The following is a 6,087-nucleotide window of genomic DNA, read 5'->3' on the forward strand; positions in this document are numbered from 1 at the left end:
GCGTAAACAACTGCAAACTCCAACGAAGACCGACAAACGTGCTATGGCCATATGCCGTGGGAAATAAATAGAAGCGGAATAACTGCGAGTATAACTTGCACGGTAGCTCTAATGACTACAGGGAGGATTAGGACTAAGACGGAATAGTTGTGGAGCCTATGACCCACAGCAGTAGGAGCAACCCCTCGACCCTGAGCTGCAGCAGATCCACCGCTGCCCTCCTCTGTCTGCCAGTCAGCCAGTGGTGGACCGAGGCGCCATATGCTGGGCAATACCTTGATGAAAAGCACAGACTGTCGCTGGACCATGCGTCTTGTTTTGCCTGCAGACACGTTGCTCAAGGAGGGCCGCGGGTGTTACCCGTGACAGGTTTTAGCACCCGACTTAAAGCTACGCAGTCATCCCATAGACACGATGTCAGTACTGGACAAATGGAGGCATAGTCTGAATTCAAGTTGAGGAGGGAGAGTGGGTCAAAAAGTACGCAATGCACTCAGCAAGGGACGTTTAAAATGTCTAAACATGGACAATATGCGGTCCTTGATGTGCAGGAAATCGCGGATGTTTTTTTGTTTTTTTTTACCATGAATAACAACAACAGTTGTTTTGTCCTGCTTTGACAGATGTGCCATCTATCGGTGTGTTCATTCAAGTGTGTGTGTGTGTGTGTGTGTGTGTGTGTGTGTGTGTGTGTGTGTGTGTGTGTGTGTGTGTGTGTGTGTGTGTGTTTTTGCTTGCTTGCAGTGGGGTGGTGAGATTAAGTGCCAAAGCATACCCACTATCAAAAGTCAACAATCGCCACTGTGGACATATAGTCTGCCTTAGACCATAGTAACGCTATATATCTTGTGTTGTTTACTTATTTTTTAAATTTGACTGGCAATTCAGTGAGAAAATCCTGGCGCCACACATGGCTGTCTAACAAGAACAAAACTGAAAATAGGTCTCAATTCTGTAGGAGAAATAATTCTACAAATAATTAAGTATATATATATATTAAAAAATATATAATATACATGATGATGATTATACTTCTGTTATTATTAATAGTAATAATAATATTCACATTCTTGTCCTCAGTCTTTGACGCAGTTTGTCAGGAATATTTCGGACTAATGCATGCAGCACATTACATTTCAAATGTCCAGTTACCGCAGAGTTTAATAAATAATATAACACAATATTCTTATGTAATGCTATGACTTCTCACGTTGTTTTTTTTCGGTTGTCAGCAACAATGCATTCCTCCCGTCTTGTGTTCAGCTACTTCACAGCAGAGAGACTCCATCTCATCAGTAAATCTAATATTCGTCTGATAAACTCATTGGCACTCGCCGGAGGCAAGCCTCGAGCAATAACTACAGAATCTCCTGCTGTGTACAAGCTCCTGCAGGCCAATATAGATAACTCCCACTCACAAGACACCTACTGTATGCTGAGTCTCATGCAAAATCATCTATTATACTGCTGCATTCACACAGCATCAACATCTCTATTCATCATTTGGCAAGAGGAGAAGGAATATGTAGCGACTTAATGGCCACTCACCTACCCTATTTGGTTCTAGAGGATACTTAAGAAGAAAATAGTGTAGGTGGGACAACTACTTCCATCTTTATACTCAAAGCACTGCTGTTATTGTAATAACACAGACATGAGGAGACACACATTTACTATAACTCTTAAATTGGAGTGGGTTTTGCAATCTCATATATCCAAACAAAACCTCACAACAGAGACAGAAGTTTACTTTTTCTCATGTTATTGTGCGAGCAGGAGGGTGGATGAGACAAAAGAAAGAGTCCTTCAACAGAAAAACAAGGACTTAATGATCAATGTGTATCTATCAGCAGCTTTTTCTTCTGTCAAGGAAACAGTGCACTGGCAGCCTTCAAAAAAACCAAAAACAAGTGATACTTAAGAAAGTTATCAAAAAGAAACCACCACAAACCCCCTTCAGTTTGTGCTCAGAAACTGAAGCAAAAGTCCTAATTTGAAGGTCACTTTTCAGGTTTAAAGCATCAGTGAAACACTTCAGATTTTCTCTGCTCTCTACAGTATCTTCTCTCTGATTTAGTCAAACTGAAAGGAATCAATAATATGGAAAACTTGCTCATGTGCTCCAGGAACAAAATGAGAGTTGACGAAAAAAATTATTTCCAGAAAGAACATGCTAATAACGGCATGCTATAATGTCAGGCTCTGATGAAAACATTTAACAACATATATTAATTTGTAATTGTTGGTGGAATATATAGTGAAAATAGCATTCAATTTCCTGGGCCTTGTGCCTTTTGTATAATTGATAAATACAGGGAAAACAGTTGTAACCTTGAGTATCGCTGTGCATTGCCACTGAATATTGATTCAGAGTTTCCTTGCTGGTGGCGAATGTGCAGGGAGACTATGAAGAGAAGATATAAAATATATTATGAATGTCTCAGTTGGATTGTAGTTTCTCATTGAGATTCAAAGGGGGCTTTGCGGACGAACCTTGTCATGCTAATCCTGGGCAAGTGGTCCCACAGGGTGCTCGCAACTGTGTGCGAGCGTATATCTCGAAGAACATTTTGTGTGTGAGTGATCTCTTTTCGATTACCTGCGCTGCCTTTGTGTTGTCATTGTCCTATTTGTGTAGTAGTTTGTCTCAGTCAATAGCTGGTTAAGACAATGCACAGCTTGCTCCACTTCTCTTCTCTGTTAAAAGAGAATAGAAATACAAGCACATATAATTTTTTGTTGTTGTTGCAATTATTGACTCTATTCAACAAATGTTAAAATGCACTAACACATCCCCTTGTTTATTATATACTTTGGGTCGAGCTCACTTGTTTTATTATTGAATAATCAACAAGTTCACATGTTCAAATGTAATTATAGGCAGACCGAAGGCAATGAAACGGCAACAGATAAACCCATCTGATAAAAACACAAGAATATACAGTAGGCCAGATAATGTTATGTTTGCTGAACTGCAGGTCAGTTTCAATATAGCATGAGTGAAGTGTTGTGAGGTCTAATCTGATTTCATTTTATTAGAATGAGAATGCATTTCTAGGAATCAGTGGCACTTTTTTGATTCCTATCAACAGTTTACTTCACCCATGGCCAGTGACAGCACACAGCACCGCTTTGTTGGCTGGCTATTTGTAAATACATATTTGACTGACAGGACTGTACATTTGATTTGAATAACCAAGATGGGAAAACAAAAATAAAATGGCATCAAATTTTAATCATCATAGAAGATCTTGTACTCTGAACCAAGCCTGAAATGAAAAATAAAACTGTCAGCCAAGTTTCCACATATGTTGAAAAAAAAAAAAGTGTTTTTTACACATTATTTTGAAAGTGGTAGTATGGTGCTACAGAGTAATATTACTATACTGTGCCTTTGTTTCATCAGCAGAGGAAAGCCCTGAAATCTTTCCACAGTACATTTCTTAGCCGATGGAATTACTGGCATGACCTTTAAAGCCTTCTCTTTAAACTTCTTGTGTCTGATGGCTTACAAACGACAATAATATGTCTTGTCAATCATGTCAATTACATCTCCAATTCAATGGATCGCGTTGCAGATAGGAAGGGAGAAAAGCATTATGTTGACTGAAAAAGGGAAGACAAGCAAATAATGCTATGTGAGCCGGGGTTTCATATCTCCAACAATCAAAAATAGATTTAAATGATCAGATTGTCTCATGTCAGGCATGCTTCCGCCCTCCGAGCCGTTTTTCTGTTAATACAGGAGGCTGAATTGCTTTGAGCTTATTTGTGATAATCACAGTATTGACACTCAGCTCGATGAATGGGGCCTATTCCGTGTTCTTGCAGAAGCCCTGGAAATAGACTTTTAATATGAATGTATTTCAATAACGCTTAGTGTAATGGAATATGGTGGCACTGCCACTTGATTGATTAGTTTCACCCTTTATGTAGAGCTCAAGTCTGGCCGACACTGCGGATGTCCTAAGTGGAATATCAGTTTAATGACAGGCTGGGGCCCGACTTTGTAATTCAATGCACAAGCCTACAGTGCAGTGTAATCATTATGGCAAATTGTCGTTTTGTTGTCTGTCTTGTGGGGGCCTACAATATTTCCTCCCTGCACATGTACTGTTAAAATGTGGTAAAGCAGAGCCAGGGGGATTCTAACAGATGCTGAATGGTTGTTTTGTCGTGAGTACATCAGGGCTCTTCAGCTTGAAGGTGATATCAAGTAGGAACCACATTACGACTCACTTTGATGTTATAGCTTACAGCTGTGACAGGCAGATCAGTGAAATTAGATCTTCAGCTGATATTTGGAGGAACCACAGGATGGCCATGTTTGTTGTGTTTTAAATTCTGTTGGTTCAATGCAACTTGGAAGAAACTAAAGTTTAAGATGTATATGGACACTGCAGGCCATTTTAAAGAGATTAATTGGTACAGAGAAGAAACAACACATGCATAAAAGACTAAGAGTACATTTGCACTAAGCCAAGCACATTTGAAAAACTTTTTTTTTCTCTCTCTTTAGCCCTGCTATCACACTAAAACAGTATCTAAACTATAAAATGCTACCTTGGCGTTTCAGTATGTACAAGGTAAACTGAACTTTTCCAAAACAATGATATAAACCAGCCCAGGGAGGGTCAGAGACTGTGTGGCTGTAAAGTCATGCAAGTGCTTCTAATCTCCATGATCACATTTTACATGACTGTTTTTCCAATTACACAGCAAGGCTTATTGCACTTATCCTTGTGTTAATTTTGTCAGATGAAACTGCAATCATAACATGATCATTTGATCAGGTGTCTCCCTCCGTACCAGATGTTAGCTGTGATTCACAGTTTTGTCGATGGCTAGCTGAAAAGAGGGTTGAAGAAGAAAAGATTTCTCTTGTTCAGGTGTTTCACTGTGAGCAGACGTCTCTACTGAAACAACCTGGAGCTGCTATTGTGGATAAAAGTTATTTCCTCACAAAACCTGCATTTAAAAAAACTAGACACCGCAGTGTACTTGTAGCCCAACAAATCACTTTTTGGTTCAGTAGGCAGACAAGAGAGTAAGCACTTGAATTCCAGAGGCCCCCCCAGGCCAAAAAAAACAGATACCATCACTGCCCACTCTGGCTAACTGCAAACTCTGCATTCAGTCACTTTAGATGGGGTCATTTCAATGCACCTCTGCCAATCTTATTCTCACTTTAAGTTTGTAGTGCTGCTGATGCCTTGTTGAGATTTGTTTTTGGATGTAAAAGCTACACCACTTATATTTGTATTCAGAGGGCAGCTTCGGTGTCTGCGGGGCCTGTCTGTATGTGGTCAGTGTGCCAGCCGCATTGCAGAACAACCAGATGCAGAGACGCACAAGTGAAACCGAAGCCACAGCCACGGTATCAACATGTGTCATCTGGATAGACGTGTCAATTTAAGTGTGCCGCATGCAATGTGTTGTGCCGCGAGCTGCACTCCCTGCATTAATTTCCTGTTGTCTGAGTTCAAAGTGTTTGTCACCCGGTGTCAGTCACATCGCCGATTCCTCTCTCGCTGCTCGGGGACCTCGCCGCAGTTGCAAGAAATGTTGTTTTCCCTTAACAGTACACTGGGTCACTTGGTCGATAGTGGCCGAGGTCCGCTGGGGTCAGGACGGCTGACAGGGGTGCCCACTGTCACCACCGGATGATAAAATGCTCCAAGGATTCGCAACGAGTCTCTGAATGCTACCAGAGAAAGGAAAGATGTAGAGACAGATGAGTGAGGAAAGAGGTAAAAGGTGATGCTACACAGTAGAGTGGGTGGAGGTAGGAAGCCGTCGAGTCAGGCAGAATTTCTCCTTCGCAGAAGTTTTAACTCGGCTGTGATCAATATATAATGACCGCTTGAAAGTGTAAGGCCGGTGGACAAACTAGATGGCTGGACAAAACAAAGGTCCACTTGATTAAAACAGCACTGCAGATTAACCAGGCCCTCTGTACATATTTGCTCAGAAGCATTAATCAGCAGCAGATAAACTACTCTGAATAATAAGCGAGGTGATTATACCGCACTGAAATGCTGCTCTTGTTCATGATTCTGGGCATGAGCTGGCTTACAAGCCACTTGT

Source organism: Brachyistius frenatus, unplaced genomic scaffold, assembly GCF_029030835.1.
Source record: "Brachyistius frenatus isolate BFR_SWC_R1_liver_20210118 unplaced genomic scaffold, ASM2903083v1 Contig_18, whole genome shotgun sequence".
Lineage (NCBI taxonomy): Eukaryota > Metazoa > Chordata > Actinopteri > Embiotocidae > Brachyistius > Brachyistius frenatus.